The sequence below is a fragment of the Cornus florida genome, unplaced genomic scaffold (genome assembly GCF_030987335.1).
Source record: "Cornus florida cultivar Cherokee Brave unplaced genomic scaffold, ASM3098733v1 CherokeeBrave_3.0.0_Hap2_Chr05, whole genome shotgun sequence".
Classification (NCBI taxonomy): domain Eukaryota; kingdom Viridiplantae; phylum Streptophyta; class Magnoliopsida; order Cornales; family Cornaceae; genus Cornus; species Cornus florida.
In genome coordinates this window covers 54,553,486-54,574,953 of record NW_026775575.1, presented here as the reverse complement: position 1 = coordinate 54,574,953, position 21,468 = coordinate 54,553,486, and the positions used below count along the sequence as shown (strand labels likewise).

General features: G+C 35.0%; 1 long non-coding RNA gene across 1 annotated transcript; it reads left to right on the top strand.

The window, feature by feature from the left end:
• Window positions 1-9,893: 9,893 nt before the first annotated feature.
• Window positions 9,894-17,208, top strand: LOC132306499 (uncharacterized). Its single transcript, XR_009482025.1, has 3 exons — window positions 9,894-10,593; window positions 15,421-15,449; window positions 16,855-17,208. It is a non-coding gene; the product is annotated as an uncharacterized LOC132306499 (long non-coding RNA).
• The last annotated feature ends 4,260 nt before the right edge of the window (window positions 17,209-21,468 follow it).

Genomic DNA, 21,468 nt, shown 5'->3' with positions numbered 1-21,468 from the left:
TTCTTTATTCCATCTACACTTGCATGTCTACTGTGCGCTGATTACCCCATTTTGTTATCTGATGCGTTTATCTAAGTGCCAATTTTCAGGACCACAGTTCATCCTAAGTTTAGGGGGGCAATGCCACCCACTTCGGACACTTCAGTCCCGATCATTCTTGCTTAGTTGCACCGGTATACTATTTCCTTTGTTCTCTTGCATATTGAGGACATTGTGCCATTTAAGTTTGGGGGGAATGGTGTTCTACAATGATGGTTTTAAATTCAAATTTTTAGCATGACTCATGTATTTGAGGGATATTTCTATGATTGGTCCATACCTAGCTATGATTTTGAAAATTTGAGGACTATATTGCTTAAAATTTAAAAATTGCTTGACTTGAGAGTCTAATACTCCTTATATGCCTTATGAATGCCATTTAGGAGTAAATTTTTTGAAGGATTGATATCTTGCTTGCATTTGTGGTCCACATCATCCTGATTTTATGATTCTTTTGAGATTCATTTTAGGATTCTACACTAGCACAGGCGCACACTAGCATTCATTTATGGGGTATATGCTTTGTTGATTATTGAATTGGTTATATCCTAATTGGGCTAGTAGTGCATTGAAACTCGATCTCATGAATCGCTAGAAAGCTTAATAGATCAATACATTGCACTATGCTTCCATCTTTGATCCTCTAAAAAAAAAAAAAAAAAAATTTGAGTGAAAAGAATAAGCGCCCCTAGAACAATAAGTTTTAATAAAAGGTCCACTTTTTGTCTTGATGATCGGTACTAGATTTGTATGCTAGTTTGAGGGTAAGGATGTGATTAATTCTTTAGTTGGCTTAGATAGCAACACATTTGATGTCGGTCCACTCAAAAGAATTCTAGAGTTGTTTTGATTTACATGATCATTTTCTTGATGTGTGGAAGACCATACTTGCTTGCTTGATGTTGAGATTTTGAGAGATTGCTTAGAAAGGGTTAAAAAATTGCATACTTGAGGTAGTTTTCTTCCAATGCTTGTTTGCAATATTGGTTCCTCTTTTGAAAGAATGAGCTTAATGTTTGTGGGTATCATTTCTGGAAACCCTCACGAGACTTCACTCGTCCACTAGAGGTAACCTAGGGGTTTTAAAGGCTTGTTGCATATACTAAATGCAATCGTATTCCTTACGAAAGTGGCATTATCCATTTATTATTTTCTAGATTCATACTTGTATAGTTGTTTATTTCATTCCTTTTCTTTCTAGTTCATTGCTAGGGACTAACAATATTTAAGTTTGGGGGTGTGATGAGCACTGAAAAGTGCTTATTTAAACCCCTTAAGCTTAGGCATTCTAGTACCTTTATCTATCTTACTTTGCCGTTTTAGATTGATTTCATATTATTTTCATTTTCAGGCACTTATCCCGAAAATAAGCTAACTCAGCCAAATAAGAGCTTAATTGAAGCAATTCTGAGATTAAACAAAGAAATGAGCAAAGTGGAGGAAGAAAGAAGCAAAATGAAGCAAAGCAGCAAGTTCGATTGATCCAAGTCCAAGGTTCGATTTATCGAACATTAATCGATCTCGGCACTTCAAGATAGATCCAAGCCTTGACCCAAAAGCATAAAGTTCCAAAAGTTCGATCGATCCAACACCATCCTTCGATCGATCGAACACTATTGTCCTTATTCAAATGATTGATCCTATCCACAGCTGTACCACACACTAACCACTTTTGTCTTTTTCCCATAAATATCTCCCATAAATATCTCGGATTTGTCTTTTTCTAAAAAGCTCAGCCAGTTGGATCGATCCAGCCTAAGTTCGATCGATCGAACTTCCTCCAGTGCTAAAAAGTTAAAATTCCATCTCATTGAAAGTTGTCCTTTATCCAATCATTAGGGAATATTGTGTGCATGACCCCAGCTCATTTTGGGTGTCATTTTGACCTACCTATATAAGGATAATGATTGTTTTTTCAAGGGGGAGCCAACATTATTTTCATATCATCTCTTGGAGAGGAAGCTTAGAGGAGGAGGAGGCTAGAGACACCATTAGAGACTCTTCATCAACAAGAAGCAGATTTCAACCATGGAGTTAGCCCTTGAGGGTTGGAGCATCATCACCATGAGTGGCTAGACATCCTCTTGGGGCTAGAGTTAGCCCCAAGCATGCTTTCTATACCTTAATCTTGTGTATTATTGAGGGATTAGTGTTGTAATTAATGTTTTGACACTTTGATATATATAGATCTTGTTTAATCAATGATTTATGTGGTTTAATGCTTTCAATTAATCATTTCATTCTATCCATATGTCTATGTATGTTAGAATTGATGTTCATGTGCTTATTTCTAGATTTTGTGTTGTTGACGCATGTCTATGTGTATTGATGCCATAAATTTAGAGGTTGTCAAAACATAGTGCTCAAAGGAATGTTCTTGTGATTCTCTAGATGGTTCATGCTCATATCTTGATAGATTGTGTCTCCTTCTTAGCTAAATTAGTTTAATTTCAATGGCTTAATTGTAGTTTAGTGATAGTATAATATTAGATAGGAAGACAATCCATGCTAGATGTTTGATACTCCATACTTTTGAATACAAGTAGCATATGTCTCTAATTTTGTGTTATGCATGGTTGTGAGTTCAATGAAAAGGATCAATGATTTGCTAGATATGTTGTGCTTTTCACATGCTATTTAGACAATATATACTTAATTGCTAGATATATTGTGTTTTTCACATGTTGGTTAGATAATGTATGCTTAATTAGTCATCTTTGCTTGTTGAATCACCCAAATACACACACACCAATATTGCAACACCCTAATTGCCCTCATTAATCACTTATCAATAATATAGAAATGCACTGCTTGGTGGTGATCTCTAAACCCCAAGACTCTTCTCTCTCTCTTACTTACTCTCCATTGCATTCAATTACTTAGTCTAATTTAGTTGCTCTTTAATCTAATCAACCAACCAATCAATTGTTTGATCACTCGACCCACTAACCCTAATAGCGATTCCACAATCAACTCTGACTCCAATCCCTTGGGACGATCTCTACTCGCCCTAGCTATATTTATAGTGAAAGGTAGTAGTGGCTTTTACCAATGTAAAACTTGGCCCTCGCCTAAATTGCACGTTTCTCCAAGCTTGTGGTCACCACGACCTACAATATAAGGACCAACAGGTATCACACCAAGGTACCCAACCCTACTACTTTGAATGATTTCAGACCTATATCATGGTGTAACACCATCTACAAAGTTATCTTTAAACTTTTGGCCATGGAGCTTTAACCTTTACTACCCACCATTATTGATAAATGTCAAACTGCCTTGGTAGAAAGAATCTGTGACAATTTCTTCATTGTTCAAGAATTAATGAAGGGCTATCACACAGCATCCCCCACTCCCAATTGCACTGTGAAGATGGACCTAAGAAAGGCTTATGACTTTGTGTGCTCGCCTTTCCTTACTGATGCTTTAACTATTTTCAACTTCTCTCTTAATGTCATCAGCTAGATCTCCACTCGTATCTCTACTCCATCCTATTCAAATGCCATTAATGGGGAGCTTGTGGGATATTTCAGAGATACCAAGGACTTGAGGCAAGGAGATCATCTATCTCTATTCTCTTTGTAATCATTATGGATGAAATGTCCTCATTCCTTAACAATGTTATTTAGAGAGTCCCTGAGTTCAATTTCCATTGGAGATGCTAGAAAAATAGGCTTTCGCAGCTATGTTTTGCAGATGATTTGATGATATTTTGCCATAGGGACTGTGTCTCATTGTCTACACTGCTCATTGCTCTTAATGACTTCAGTGAAGCTTCTGGTTTGCATCCAAATCCCAGTAAATGCATGGTTTTTTACTTCTAACTTGTCCACTGATGTCCAGTCTAGCATTATGGAGGCTTGTGGCTTTGAGATGGGGCATTTTCCATTTAGACACCTTCAGCTTCCTCTATATTCAAGTAAGTTATCTGCTTTTTACTGCAAAAGCCTGGTGGAGAGCATTACTTATAGGGTGGGCAACTATATGATAAGCACCGAATATTTCATATTCAAGCGTCCTTAATTGCATGTTTTAGTTCATTTTTGTATTAATAATGTTTACTTTATAAGCGTTTTTATGTTTTGTATATTTTCAGATTTGTTCCCCAAAAGTGAATAAAAGTAAGGAATTACGACTTTTTAAAGAGTATGAAAATTTCGGGCTTGAACGTCGATGAATTCCAATGAAGGAAAGCCCAAGAGACCATGGTTGCACTCAACATCACAATAATAAAGAGGGTTGAATTCATTGGACCAAGATCAAACTCAAAGAAAATGGCAAAGGCCTGCTACCGGTAGCAGGTCTCAAGCATAAAACCTGCTACCGGTAGCACGTCCAATGCCATTACCTGTAATACACCTAATTTTAAATGGATATTCTCGGTATTATTTTAAATATTTTATTTGCATTTTATTTATTTATTTGATTATGAGATTATTTGATTACGTGTTTAATTGAATTGTTTAATTAATATTTTATTTGCTTAAATGTGTTATTTGCCTTAACTGATTATGTGCTTGAATGTTATTTGAATTAGTTAGTTTAATTAATGTGTTGTTTATTTGAAATTAATTGAAGATTAAGTAATTAAATGTTTCTTTGGTTTTATTTTATTTTTATGATTAGTAGTAATGGGCCAACCAATTAGGTTCCATGGACTACTTGGATAAGGGGTTTGATTGATAAAGATAATTACCCATGGATAGTTGTATATGTCGTTCTTAGTTGGTGGAGCGATTTATCTGGTTAATTCTGTTAACGAACGAGACCTCTTTTTCTTTGTTTCTTTCCAAAAAAAAAAACAAAAAAACAAAACAAAAAACAAAAAAAACATACCACAAAAATTCAAACTTTTCATTATTTTCTTTATTAATATGACTTAGTTTGGGAAAAGGAGTAGGGTTATTATTTAGCCTATAAATATATAACTATAGGGTTGAAAAATGGGACTAGAAATATATTATGTAATATATTTTAGAGAAAGAAAGAAGGAAGAAGAATGACAAGAAAGAGGAAGAGGAGGTTAAGGATTTTTTATCAAATCCCTAAAGGCAAGTTCTTGTTCTACACTTCTCCTTTGATCTGTGAATTATGTATCTCTAGTATAATTTTAGGGTTGTTTAAAGAATAATTAAAACTGAAATTTTATAATTTAATTGATCTAGAATATAAGTTTTTTGAATTTTGTTCATAATTGTTCTTATTGTATGAATTAATAAATTCATGGATTTGATCTGGTTTCTTTATAGATTTTTACATTTTTTAAATGATGTAATTTCATACTTGTGTATTGATGGGACTTAGTAACATGCCTTAAAATCCTTAACAATAAAGAACGAATTAACATTAGAAGTTTTGGGTTGAATAGCCTAAAAAGTGTTCGATTCGTTGTTACAGTGCTTGAGCCTTGGAAACAAAGCTCGAGCTATTGATGCAAAGCTCGAACTATTAATATAAAGCTCGAGCCATAAACAGGAAGCTCGAGCCATGGATAGAAAACTCGAGTAATTAGGACGAAAGCTCGAGCCTTACTTGGGAGTTTTCGTAAACATCGTGTAAATTGTTTTTAATTGGTTTTGAGGGGTCCTGAACATTAAATAAGGACTAGGTATGAGTTTAAATAAATTCTAAACAGACTTAATTGTAACAATGCATGCAATTTGAATTCTTTAAGGAATAAATGGATTTAATCTTTTTAATTTGTTTTAACAATTGAGATTAAATGTGTAGCATGAATTGTATTTGGAGAATACTTACTTGACTGTATAATAAAATATCAGCATGTTTAAGATTCAGTTTGTGTAGGATATATAATGTAGAAAGCTTAAATAAATTATAAGTCATTCCTATTTTGTGATAGCATGATATTCTGTTATTATGTTTATTTTTAGATTATTTGATGTACTTCTTTAATTGTTACATCAACTATAGGATTGTGTGGATGTAATGCACCAGTATGGGATGGTGGCATTCTAGGGACGAATTAACTTATCAGTTAAGTCCTATCTATTTTTGTATAAGTGAACGGATTAACTAAAATATTAAGTCCTACTTATATTCATGTCAGATTAACTGAACAAGTTGGATGATATATAGTGGATTATTTTATATTAGATAGGATATATATATATATATATATATATATATATTAGTGGTTAGGGTGCGTATATTGTCAGGGATGTGTAGCTAGATATAGTGTAGTTGTGTGCCATGGTAGGTCTAGGCACTCATGCCCCACTATATGTGCATTTTGTATGTTGCCTACTATTCATGTTAAGGCAACCCTATAGTCTAGTGAGGTTCCTTTAGTGTGTATATGTATTTATAGACTATGTAGTTATTGCATGGGTTAGCTATAGATATATAGTTTCTTCAGTTTCTGTTTGGGTTGTCGTAGAAAGAACTTGTTCGTGGGCCTGACCCACTATTATTTTTCAGGTGTTTGTCAGTTTCAGACATAGAGCTTGTTCGTGCTAAGCAGAGACAATCCATATCATTCTTCTGATTCTACGTAGGATTCTTCTTCATGCTTAGTTATGGATTTTATTTCATTTCAGTTATTTTAGTTGGGATTTTATTAGGGGTCCACTAGATAGATTCCCGAGTTGTAATGATATCGGAAGTTTTGGTTACGTATTTAGAGGATTAATTATTTATTAATTTAATGATTTATCATTTAGTTCTTTCCCGTTATTTATTTATTCTTAATTCATTTTGTATTCTATGTTCGATTAAATACTTTAATTATTTGATATCCCTCGGATATGTGCTCAGACTTGATCACCTGTGGCTCTAGAATCGAGAGGTATCACATTACCAATTTCATTCTCAATTAAAATCTAGTAGCCTCACGAAAGTGCTACCGGTACCACAAAGCTACTACTGGTAGCAAGGTGCCAAAACTACGCACACTAGGTGCTCATGCCCGCATACAGAGGGATTTCATGACAAGCTGCTACTGGTAGCACATACGAAGAATCAGTTTTTTTAATTTAAATCTTTCTCCATAAATATACGGACTTGTTGGCGTTGTTATGAATGGTTGTTGCACGAAATTGTGAGGCCTTTTTGATTTATTTTGAAAGCCTTAGAGATAGGGAATAAAGGGGAAAAGCAAGCCAAGTTGTTGGGATTAGTTTTTGACATTGAAAATTCCTAGAGAGAGAAATATTACAGAAGAAAAAGAGGGCAAAGATGGAGCTTGAAAATAGGTCTTCTTCAGCAACATCAGAGGCTGCAAGCTTGACCATGAGAGGTTAAATCTCTTCCTAGGAGGGTGATGTAGCCCAATCTAAGTAATTATGGCTTAATTGTATCTTTTTTTGGGGGAATTTCTATTTTACATAGCAATTTATATGATTTGTGGTTTACTATTGTAAGACTTTCGTATTAATTTTGCAAATAGGCTTCATATATAAAATCATTCTTGATGAATTGTTTATCTTGTCTTAGATAATGCTTCATTTTGATTTGAAATTTAAGCATTCTTATAGTAACAATAAGTATATGAATTATACAATAGTTTTCATAATATGCAAGTTTAAGGTTTTGATATGCCATGCCTAGAGAAAACGGACCGTGCTACACATTAGATTAGCATAGTTAGGTAAACGGTTTGTGCTTATCGAAGATGGGATATGCTTAGTTTTAGATTGTATATGCGTTTTATCTTCTTAAAGGATTCATTGTGTGTTTTATACCTCATGAGTCATAGTTATGTAAAATCTGATTTTCCCCTATATTAGATGCAATGTGTTATGGTTATAAGGGTTGTGGTGAAGTCATTCTCCTAGTCTCCATTCATACTATCTCTTTGCATTCAATTTAAATTATGCTTTTAAGCATTAATTTCAGTTTATGCAAAGTGACAAACCATCATTAATTAAACAATCTTTAATCAACTTGGGAGTAATCTTATAGTCTTGTTTGTCATAAGCTAGCAATCTTCATGTATTGATAACCCTTATTTAGCCATTTTCAACAAGAACTTGTGCTAGGGTGAGTGGTATTTATAATTGATACACTTAGTGCACAACAATTTTTGGCGTCGTTGCCGAGGATTGCAAACAGCTTTATGATTAAGACTTAAAGATTAAATTCAGTTTGATTCGTGGTTTAGATTTTTGTATATTTTTTTGTTTTTGACTTGGTTTGGAGTTTTTGAGTGCATGTGTTTGCACAAAGGGTTGTTTTGCGGCAACGAAAAAATTATGGAAATTCTGAAAATTTGGACCCTATGTGAGTTTTTAAAGCTGATTTTATTTACACTTGAAGTTTCGTTTGTATCTATTTTAATTGGGTATATGTTAGTTGATGGTGGGTCGTAAATCATTGTCATTACCAATTCTTGAAAAACACGTTGATATAACTTCACTTAAAAGAACTCTTAGACAACAAAGAAGGAACCTTAGGGATCCTGAACTTGTAGGAAAACTTAAAATTGAAGATAACAACATGGCTGATGATAAGTGCACAAAAATTGTTATTTTATACTTAATAATAAATGATTAATTAATATTTTTTATTAGATAGATGTTCTTATCCCTACTTTTCATATTTTGTAGGGGCTGATTTCAGAATGAGAATAAAAGAGACAAAAATAACAAGTTTATGAGATTATACGATCAGTCAAATTCAAATTTGACTTTCCATCAAATCAACAAAGATCAAGCCAAATTGAAAATATATCAAGACAAATTGGAAAGCACGTCAAGTCAAAGATATCAAGCCAAATTGGAAAGCAGCAAGATTTTAGGAAGATTTTATTTTATTTTATTTTATTTTCACTTCTATAATTAGAATTTTTTCCTCCCGATCGTTCCATTTTAAACTCTATAAATAGGGACATATGTAGAAGATGAGAGATTTCCATTGTGAGTGATAGAAAATAATAAAAGTTAGAGAATTTTTGTGTTCAATTTATTTCTTATAATTTTTGTTATGAAGATTATTTTTATTTCTTTATTTTGTTTTCTTATTATGCTATCTTAAACACCCCTTCTCAAGGGAGTAATGAAGCCACCATGGCTGAAATATAAGTAAATTTAGTTTAATTCTTTTATGAAATTTTCTCTTTAGAGCATTATTTTACTCTTCTATTCTGTGTTCTTATTTTGATAAAAAAAAAAAAATTAGAAAGAGGATTCTTCGTGTTTGCCAATTAATAGTAATTTGGAGAATGCTTATTTCTATTTATCAAAGATATATCAGATTAAGTAAAATATGTTCTCAAGCAATTATTATTTCACGCTATTATTTTTTTTCATCTTTCCAAGTTGTAATTGGACTGGTGGAGTGATTTGCTTACAATAAGAAAATTTACATACATAGAAATATACTAATTTATTTATAATAAGCTATGGTGGTGAATTCTTTCCTTGAGATTTTTCCTATTAGTTGATCAGAATTTTTTTCATCTTATTTATTTATTTATTTTAGTTTTAGTTTATTAGTAATAAATCATTAAATTGTTTTAAAAGTTATTCTTCCTTAAATTTTGGTTTTAATTTTGATTCACAGTTTAAATCTTGTATGGTTCGACCCTATTTATTCTATACCATCCTTAATTTAGTTTTTGCACGAAGTGTAGAAAAACAACAACAGAATCCATAATTCTACACATGTCAGATGGCGCCGTTGCCGCATCAAGTTTGAGAACTCGAAGAATAAGCCTCCAAAACTAAAAATTTTGGGAACCCACCAAAACTTTCTATCCTTAGCTCCCTTTCCTTTTTAATTCTTCTTTTTATTGTTCTTTCTTTTAGGTTGGTAGGCATTTGGATTTAAAAAATAAAAAAATAAAATGAAAATATAAAAAGCTCTCGTGGTCCTCTCATTACCACAATCAGTTTGATATTTTTTCTTTTGTATTTTACTTTTCTTTTTATTTTTCTTTTTGTTCTATCTTCTTCTCTATAATTTTCTTTTTATTTTTCTTTACGTTCCATTTTCTTCTCTGTAGGAGTACCTACAAGATCCACACTGTTCACCACTTCACTGTTGCCGGCGGAATTGCCGATTTTTGTCGCCGAACCTGTGCCACCCATCTCGCCGGTGTAACGCCGCCATTCAGTCCTTCTTGCTCGCCGAAAATCCTACTGGAATCTTGGCCGCTGTCCTCCAGGCACAATCCCAGCCTCCTCATCTTTGTTTCTACCGGAGTTTTCACAGTTTGCCGCCGTCATCGGAGTGGTCGCTGTCATCGCTAGGAGTTTCTCTGGTCATTGCTGGGTATTTAGCGGCTGTTTGTGTTGCTATAATTGGGTATATATATATATATATATATATAGTCCCATATTTGGCTTGTTTGCCTACGGACACAGCACTATCCCAATTCTGGAATCCGAACAGAACTGAACCAGTTGTGCAGACACTACTAGTTCATTCAATAAACTAGTTTGAAAAATAAAAAATAAAAAATAAAAAAAAATCAGCTTGTTGATTCGGATGGTGGGCTAATTTGGGAGCATTCAACACTTGGATGGGAGCATTCAACACTTGGATATTCTTATTGGAGAACGTGGAAACACAACAAACCATTGTTTTATCTTTCAGGTAAGTACCTTATTTGTACAGTCTAACTAAATGCTCTAATTGAAGGAGTAAAAGACTTGACCAAAAAACTTGATTCTTTTGCACTCATGTCCACAAATGCGCAATGCAATGTGTGTTCTAGTTCATCTCATCTTACTGAAGCATGTCCTGTCTATTCTACCTCTGAACCTTCCGATGCTCCAATGTGTGCCTTTAATACCTATAGGAGATCGACAACTAATACCTTTAGTCAAACTTACCATCCTGATACTAGAAACCATCCTAATTTTTCTTGGCGACAAAATTTGCCTCCCCAAAACTTAGGTGGTTAACCCGGTTTCCAAGGTAAATCCAATAGGCCACCTCAATCTTAAGGTTTGCCTGTTCCTCAAAGTCAGTTCCCAACGAACACCCAGTTGAGTAACAATCGTGATCTCGCACTTGATCCAATGAGCAATTATGTTCCTTTTGTCCCACAAAACCAACATGTTTCCAATTATGAGGATACTCTGAAGATGCTTGCCCTTAATCTCGACCAATCAAATAAGCACTCTAATCAGAGAATTCAAAAGTTAGAAAGTCACTTTGACCTTTTGACTCAGAACCAACTGCAATTCCAACAGTCAATGCAAAATCAGTTGCCTCAAGCTAAAGGGGTTTATCACATTGAAACTTCTTCTTCCACTGACCAATCAAATGGCCATGTGAATTCCATAATCACGCTTAGGTCAGGGAAACAAATTGATAATAAGGTTGAGCTACCCACTCAACATGAACCTGAACCATCAGAGTCTCGTCCATCAAACCCTCCAAAAGCCAAAAAGGACCAAGATTCTCAAATTGATACTCATACTCTTCCGCCATATGTTCCACCGGCACCTTTCCTTTCCCGACTGGTTACCAATAAAAAGGATTCGCAATATAGTGAGATCTTAGAAATTTTTCAAAATCTTTAGATTAATATTCCATTTCTCACTGCCGTTAAGCAAATTTCTTCTTATGCAAAGTTCATCAAAGACTTAGTCAAGAGGAAAACCAACATCCCGAAGGAAGCCTTCATCGCCTAACATTGTTCCTCATTCCTCCAAAACCAAGTTGTGGTCAAACATAAAGACCCTGGTAGTCCGACTATCACTTGTAGGATTGGTGAAATTTTTGCTGACCAGGCCCTGTTGGATTTAGGTGCTAGTGTGAACTTGTTACCTTATTCTGTGTACCAAGAGTTAGGATTAAACAATTTGAGAAAAACCAATGTTAGAATCCAATTAGCTGATCGATCAGTTAAGATTCCAAGGGGTATCATTGAGGATGTGATTGTCAAAGTGGCAAATTTTTATTATCCAATCGACTTCATTGTTCTAGACACCCAACCTACTCAAGGTAAACAGATTCCCATCATTTTAGGTCGACCATTCTTAGCTACCGCCAATGCATTGATTTATTATAGAAATGGGAACATGACCTTAACCTTTGGAAATGTGAAAGTGGAAGTAAATGTGTTTAGTTTGATGAAACAACCCCCCGACTTAGATTCTATTGAAGAAGTTTGTCTCGTTGAGTCATTGACCGCTAAAACCTTTGAGCAATCCTACCATGAAGATCCACTCCACCAGTGTCTAGCACATTTTGGTGCTGATTTTGATGAGGATAATTATATTGGTGAGGTTAATGCCTTGTTAGATTCCACTCCAATCTTTGACACAACCAAGTACCGATTCCACTTTGAATCATTGTCTTCACCAAATAACCCTAAATTTGAAACAGTGAAAGAGTCCCCTAAGGTTGAATTAAAGCCTCTCCTTGAGACTTTAAAATACTCTTACCTAGGTGAATCTGATACTTTTCCTGTGGTGATAGCCTCTGACCTAACCCACAACCAGGAGACCCAGCTACTTGAGGTGTTTAGGGCGAATAAAGAAGCCAAGGTTGGCCTATTGATGATATCAAAGGCATTAGTCCTTTAGTAGTGCAACATCGTATTCATTTGGATAACGATACTAAAACCTGTAGGCAACCCCAGAGGAGACTGAATCCTAACTTAAAAGAAGTTGTCCGTACAGAAGTTATAAACTCCTTGATGCCGGTATCATATATCCAATCTTTGATAGCCAGTGGGTAAGTCCAGTCCAAGTGGTTCCCAAGAAGTCCGGCATTACTGTCGTTCCCAATGATCGTAATGAGTCAGTTCCTACTTGTGTCCAAATAGGGTGGCGAGTTTGCATCGATTATCGAAAGCACAATAGTGTAACTTGGAAGGCTCATTTTCCTCTACCATTTATTAACCAAATGTTAGAGAAATTGGCCGGTCAGTCATTCTATTACTTCTTAGATGGTTATTCTGGCTATAATCAAATCCCTGTCCACCCTGATGACCAACACAAGACAACTTTCACCTGCCCATTTGGTACATTCGCTTATCATCGTATGCCATTTGGTTTGTGCAATGCACCTGCTACATTCCAGTGATGCATGATGAGTATCTTTAGTGACATGGTTGATAAGTTTTTAGAAATTTTCATAGATGACTTCTCTGTCTTTGGCTCGTCATTTGAACAATGTCTACACCATCTTACTCTCGTGTTTTAGCGTTGTCGTGATACTAACCTCGTTCTTAATTGGGAAAAAAGTCATTTCATGGTCCAAAAAGGAATTGTCCTAAGTCATACCATCTCTAGTGTCGGAATCGAGGTAGATAAAGTAAAAATTGATCTTATCTCCAATTTACCCATTCCCAAAACTGTTCGCGACATTTGGGCTTTCCTAGGTCATGCTGGTTTCTATAGGCATTTCTTCCAAGACTTCAGTAAGATAGCACAACCTTTGACCCATCTTCTAGCTAAGGATGCCCTATTTGAGTTTACCGATGCTTGTCACTCTGCTTTTGAGCAATTAAAATCCACCCTCACTACTGTACCCATAATCCGGTCACCTGATTAGAGCCTATCTTTTAAGATCATATGTGATGCGTCAGATTATGCAGTCGGGGTTGTTTTAGGGCAAAGAGTTGATAAAGCACCCTATGTCATCTACTATGCTAGTAAGACCCTGAATGATGCCCCATTCAACAACTCAATCACTGAGAAAGAATTGTTGGCGGTAGTGTTCTCCTTTGACAAACTTCGCTCTTATTTGATAGGATCTAAGGTCATCATTTATACCGATCATGCTGCGTTGAGGCATCTTCTTTCCAAGAAAGATGCCAAACTTAGGTTGATCCAATGGATCTTACTCCTTTAAGAATTTGACCTTGAAATCCGTGATAAGAAAGGCTTTGCGAATGTAGTCGCTAATCATTTGTCTCGTCTAGTTGTTGATTCGATTAGCAATTCTCTTCCCATCTCTGATTATTTACTTGGTGAGCAACTTTTTGCAGTATCTCTTGCACCATGGTATGCCAATATTGTCAATTACATTGTCACAAGTCAAACCCCTTCTACTTGGTCCAAGCAAGAGAGAGATAAATTCCTAGCTAAAGTTAAGGAATATTTTTGGGATGACCCCTACCTGTTTAAGTATTGTCAAGATTAAATCATCCGTAGGTATCCCCGAGGTAAACCAAGAGTCCATCATTTCATTTGGTCATGATCAGGCCTGTGGTGGCCATTTTAGCTCTAAACGGACTGCTGCAAAAATCTTACAATCAGGCTTTTATTGGCCCACCCTTTTTAAGGACATCCATACTAGTGGTTGAAATCTTTAATGTTTGGGGTATTGACTTCATGGGACCCTTTATCTCTTCATATGGGTATACTTACATCCTTCTGGCCGTTGATTATATGTCCAAATGGGTAGAAGCCTTAGCCACCGAGATAGCCGAGCATAGGGTTGTGGTGAAATTCTTAAAAGACTTAATTTTGTCTCGCTTTGGTACACCTCGAGCCATAATCAGTGATAATGGTTCACATTTCTGCAACAAAGTCTTTGCTAGCCTAATGTCCAAATATGGGATCACCCATAAGGTAGCCCTATCTTACCACCCACAAACCAATGGTCAGGTTGAGGTTTCCAATAGGGAGATCAAGCATATCTTAAAGAAAACGGTTAAACCCACAAGAAAGGACTGGAGTCTCCACCCCATGATGCTTTATGGGCATATCATACTGCTTATAAGACCCCTATAGGAATGTCTCCATACCAATTAGTCTATGGCAAAGCTTGCCACTTGCCTGTCAAACTGGAATATCGTGCTTATTGGGCCATCAAGGCCATGAACTTTGATTACGATCATGCCGGTGAGCGCAGGACACTTCAACTTAATAAGTTGGAAGAACTCAGAAATGATGCCTATGAGAGTTCGAGGATTTATAAATCTAAGACTAAATTGGAACATGATAAACAAATTTTAAGAAATTAGTTTTTCCAAGGCCAAAAGGTTCTTTTGTATAACTCCCGTCTTGCATTGTTTCCTGGGAAGTTGAGGTCACGATAGTCTGGTCCATATTATGTACACCATGTTGCTAGTCATAGTGCAATTGAGGTACAAGATCCCAAAACTGGAAAGCTGTTTAAAGTCAATGATTATCGTTTAAAGCCTTTCCTTGAGCTTGAGGCTCACGTCATTGAAGAAATTTTCCTCTTCAATCCAGTCTATTCGCACTAATCTCTTTTGGGGGAATTTCCCCCATTACGTCTGGCTCAAGACGTTAAACTTAGCACTCCTGGGAGGTAACCTAGCCGGTTGTGTCTATTCAGTTACCTTGGATTGATTTTCGAGTCTTAACAAGTTGTATCTCATTCCTACTCGTTAGCTCCGTAACTGTTTAGTATTTGAATATGGTTATATTTTGTTTGGAGGTGCTATATTTATCTGATATGGTTTTCAATTGTTTTTCATAACCTCTTTTGCAGAAATTGTACTCCACATCAAAACCAGTGAGGTAATATGTTCTAATGTTTCCCTATATGTCTCCACCTATACTTGTCCATTTAATTTCCATATTCTTTGGTGCCAACACTAGGGACAATGTTGTATTTTGTTTAGGGGTGGGGCAATGCTTTTGCTTCTATGGAAATTATAAGTTAAATTGCATGTCATGTCCAATTTGGGTGAATTATTGTTCATGTATGATTGGGAATTGGTATTTTAGGGCAGTTTTGAATCTTTAATTCATGTTTTGGTATATGTGATCCACATCATTGTCCAGTTTGACTATTGTTAATGATAATTAGTCCCGAGTGTACTTCACTTCTCACAGATGCACACTAGTATCTTTTTGTGGGGCATAGGCCTCACCTTATGTGATATATTACATGTGTTGGATACGAGTTAGTAGACCTTGAAAAGTAGATGTCCTTGGCATGATGATAGAGAAATATGCATGATTAGTTAATACCTTTCATAAAGTAACTGGGCCTCTTGCCTCAGTAAGTAGTGAGTGTTCGCGTAAAAAAGTGGAGGGTTAGGAAAAAATGAATGTGTTGGTTTAGGTTCGAAGCCTAGTTGACTTGAGTTAATAAGCTCTTTGGGGTGTCTTTACACCTAATGCCCTAAAACCGTCTGGTTGGGAGTCATTAGCTTAAAGCTCGTTACATGGGTCATCTTCAAAGGGGAAAAAAATAAAAATAAAAAATAAAAAATAAATGGAAGAAAGAAAGAAAAATTCACATGCAAAAGTAAAATCATGAATTCATGCCTTGGGTACTCTAACTTGGAAGGGAATATTAATGAGTTGAAGCTATTGTGATGTGTAATATAAGGACAAAAGGGTAAAAACACATAATTGGATGCTAGTTCACTTCAAAAGGAAACTAGGGATTGATTGTTACTGGAAATATGTTGAATTAAACTTTGTGTGGGGACCATAGTATTATTGCATGTAATTAGAGGTTTGTGATTGCATGAGAATATTAATCTTTCTTATACTTGACGTAATAGCTAACTTGATGATGATGTGTATGCAATCGTTTCTGATTCCATTGAAGTAATTGAGCTAAGTGCAAAGTGTGCACAATTTTGGATGTTTGTGGGTATCATATCTGGAAACCCTCACGAGGCTATAGCTCGTCCATTAGGGTAACCTAGGGGTTTAAGGTCTTATTGTATATGGTAAAGCAATTGAAAGTAACCTACGAAATTGGCACATTTTTAGTTAGGAGTCAATTAAAGTAACAATTTTGTAAACTTATCTTTTTTTGCCTTTAATTACTAGAGGACTAGCAAAAGCTTGTTTAGGGGTAATTTGATAAGTACACAAAAATTGTTATTTTATACTTAATAATAAATGATTAATTAATATTTTTTATTAGATAAATGTTCTTATCCCTGCTTTTCATGTTTTATAGGGGCTGATTTCAGAATTAGAAGAAAAGAGACAAAAATAACAAGTTTATGAGATTATACGATCAGTCAAATTCAAATTTGACTTTCCATCAAATCAGCAAAGATCAAGCCAAATTGAAAATATATCAAGACAGATTGGAAAGCACGTCAAGTCAAAGATATCAAGCCAAATTGGAAGGCAGCAAGATTTTAGGAAGATTTATTTTATTTTATTTTATTTTTACTTCTATAATTAGAATTTTTTCCTCCTGATCAGTTCCATTCTAAACTCTATAAATAGGGACATATGTAGAGGAGGAAAGATGTACATTGTGAGTGATAGAAAATAATAAAAGTTAGAGAATTTTTGTGTTCAATTTATTTCTTATAATTTTTGTTATGAAGATTATTTTTATTTCTTTATTTTGTTTCTTATTATGCTAGCTTAAACACCCCTTCTTAAGGGAGTGATGAAGCCACCATGGCTGAAATATAAGTAAATTTAGTTTAATTCCTTTATGAAATTTTCTCTTTAGAGCATTATTTTACTCTTCTATTCTATGTTCTTATTTTGATAAAAAAATTAGAAAGAGGATTCTTCGTGTTTGCCAATTAATGGTAATTCAGAGAATGCCTATTTCTATTTACCAAAGATATATTAGATTAAGTAAAATATGTTCTCAAGCAATTATTATTTCACGCTATTATTTTCCTTCATCTTTCCAAGTTGTAATTGGACTGGTGGAGTGATTTGCTTACAATAGGAAAATTTACATACATAGAAATATACTAATTTCTTTATAGTAAGCTGTGGTGGTAGATTCTTTCCTTGAGATTTTTCCTATTAGTTGATTAGAATTTATTTCATCTTATTTATTTATTTTATTTGTAGTTTATTAGTAATAAATCATTAAGTTGTTTTAAAAGTTATTATTTCTTAAATTTTGGTTTCAATTTTGATTCATGAGTTTAAATCTTGTATGGTTCGACCCTGTTTATTCTATACCATCTTTAATTTAGTTTTTGCAGGTTTTTCTTATTTTTGCACGAAGTGTAGAAAAACAACGACAGAATCCATAATTCTACATTCGTCAGCTGAAAATCTTGAAAATAATGACATAGCTGAAAATGCAAATGTAGCACCAATGACTCTTAGAGGCCATTTCATCCCTTCAACATATACTTTTCCATCGTGCATTGTAATGCCCGACATTGATGCACATCATTATGAAATCAAATCCAGCACTATCCAAATGCTTACATCCTATAATGGATTTGACAATAAAGATCCTTATAAACATCTTAATGAGTTCCTTGAAAAATGTTCCACCATAAAGATGAGGGAATTCCCTCAATAACCACTCTATATGCATCTATTCCCGTTCTCATTGAAAGATAAGGCAAAATATTGGTTAAACTCATTGTTTGCAAATTTATCACCACTTGGGAACAATTGAAACAAGAATTCCTAAAAAAAATACTATCATGTGGGGAAAACCAACTAAATGTGTCGTTCCATTCTTAGTTTCTCCCAAATAGATGGGGAACAATTTTATGAAACATGGGAGAGACTCCAAAATCTTCTTAGGAAGTGTCCGTACCACCAAGTTCCCAAATGATAATTGGTGCAAGCCTTCTATGATGGTTTAACCGAACCACATAGACAGCTCATTGACTCTTCCTGTGGAGGTATGTTTATGTCTAAAATTGTAGATGAAGCTTGGACCCTACTTGAGAATATAAGCAATAATTCCATGCAACATACTTCTCATAAGGCTCCTACTTCTAATGTTGGAAAAATAGCAAATCCATGTCAACTACGGACTTTGAGCAAAGAATCTTCTCAAGTGGATGCTATAGCCTACAAAGTCTTTCAATTAGTGGCACCTCATATTTCCTCTTCTCTTTCTCAAAATACTTCATCAAGTGTTATATGTGCATCTTACACAAACACTTTCCCTCTTGAAGAAGATTGCCCATGTGATACTCCCGGATTTATGAATGCGGGTTGGCCAAGCCCACGCCCGATTACCCGAGAATATCAAACCAATTTGCAATAAATGAACACAGAATAAAATTAAGATAAATAGGAATAAATAAAATTGCTGAAAAGAAACTAAGAAGATAATCCAAAACTGAAACCTCAGAATAAAATTTTATAAATAAGAAAAATTATTCTGATACATCCAACTTCTCTATTTTTAATACAACTCAGGAATCCATCTGGTGGACTCCTAATAAAAACCAACACTAGAAAACGAACAACCAAAAAGAAGTCCAATGCTAAACCATGAAGAAACCTCCTACTTTGTCGGTAGAATGAGTAGCCGTCTCTGCTCAGCATGAATAAGCTCTAAGACCTGGAACCGTCCGTTACCTAAAAAATAATAGTGGGTCAGGCCCACGAACAAGTTCTATCCTAATTACAATTCAAACAGAGACTCGATATGCAGATACATCCTAGATGTCTCAACCATATCTATATAGTCCGTACACACACACACACATATATATATATATATATATATATATATATATATATCCACACTACATGACTCTCACTGGACTATGATGAGGGTCTCAACCTGAATAGAAGGCAACATGCAAAACGCACTTGAGTAGGCATGATTACCTATGCCTAATAGGGTATACCTCAACCACCACAGCCAGCTACGCATCCTACTGCATATACGCTCCCTAACCGACGATTTTGAGACTCAAACTCATATCGCGGTACCATACATATATATATAAATTCCGATCCTATCCAACCATAAGAAAACCAGTTAGTCGTTCAGCTTATTCAGCCGCACAGACTAACATAAATTATATGTATATAAATTCCATCCAAATACAATGTTGAGCCGGTCAACTTCGTCGCCAAAACACAACATATAATTAGGATTTAAATGCTTTAATTAAATCCCTATCCTTCCTATTGTAGAAACATCAACAACCATCCAATATGTCATTCAATTGTTTTAGTTGACAGGACATGAAACCATGTAGGATTTAACTGTTTTAGTTAATCCATTCCGTATGTATGAATGGGTAGGAATTAGCGTTGTGACCTAATCCGTCCCTCTGTATGCCACCGTCCCATACCTGTGCATACCATGCAAATGATCCGTAAATGATGCAACATTTTAAGCAGTACATCAAATTAAGTCCACATAATCCATATATTTTTTATACAGAATTTAACAATTCATCAACTCATAATCCACAATAAAATCCATGGAATTGAAGAAACAATGCTTGATCGTTCGTCAATTTAAAATCCAGACTAACCTCCATGTTATTGACAGAAAATATATAATTAGTTCTTCAATTAAATCCAGGCCAACATCCATATGGTTGACAGAACCTAAGTGTTAGTTCAACAATTTAAGTCCAAACCATAATTCAAATAATTACAGAATAGTGCTTAATATTACAGCAATTAAAATCCAAGCTTAAATCCATGTATTGCAGAAAACAATTTAGTATTTCAACAACTAACCTCCAAGGTATGCATAGATCAAATTTGATACATCAATGACTATAATGTATTTAGAATAATTTTATAAACATATTAGATCCCACTGGAATGCCCAAAAATAAGCTTCAGCAATTAAGTCTTCATCCATCCATTAACCGTATACAATGTGCATAAATTTTATACAGTTTGTTCCGTTAATTTAGAGATAAACTTTAATCAATTAAAAGTCCTATTAGCACCCAAAATTAACTTCTTAATCACTCTGTAAAGTCCCAGAATAATCAAAATAGTTCCCAAGCTCAAAAACATCAGAATGTCAAAACTGAAGAGAGGGCTTGCTCTAATTCTTGGGAGCAGGCTCTTTTAGCCTGGAGCTGCCTCCCTACATGGAAGAGCAGGCTCTTGAGAGCTAGGAGCCGGCTCTTGACTCCCCAAAGCCAGCTCTGCACTTTGAGGGAGCTGGCTTCCTCTTTTATGGGGCCAGCTCTCTCCCTCTCTGAACCTTGTTCAGTTTCGGCTTCGTCTTCTTCGTTTCCGGCTGATTCCAACCCCTTCGTTCTTCATTTATATTGACCTTAGGAGTCTAATATGCATCCAGTAATATCACAGTTATTCATTCCAACTAGTTTGCATCAAAAAGAACCATAAAAACCCTTGCCGATTTAATTACGTTTAACAACAGGCAACATATTTCAACTTTCAGAAACCATTACAGTTTAAGCTAAATATATACAGACGAGTAATTAATCATTTGTTAAGCATGTAATATTCCATTAATATCCAATTATCAATTACAGTCCTTTGTTTACCATAATTTGTATTAACAGAACAATCAAAACAATTACCGTTTCAACATGCTCAAAGATTTAAAAGTGAAACAAATCTTGCAAGAACACTTTCAGTTTAATTTCAACAAATACAAATAATTAATTTAATCTATACTAAGCATGCATGATCCATTTAATATCCGTTTAAGACCCTAAAGAACATCTAAGAATGCACAGAACACAGGCCAAAGGGAGAGAGACAGAATAGAACTTGCCTGTACAGTTTTGTAACCAAAACCTTATCGCCGTCCTTCTAAGCTTTTCCGACGATGTCTATCTACTGTCAACTCAACTTCCTACTATTCCACCTTCCCTTCTCCTAGGTCCCT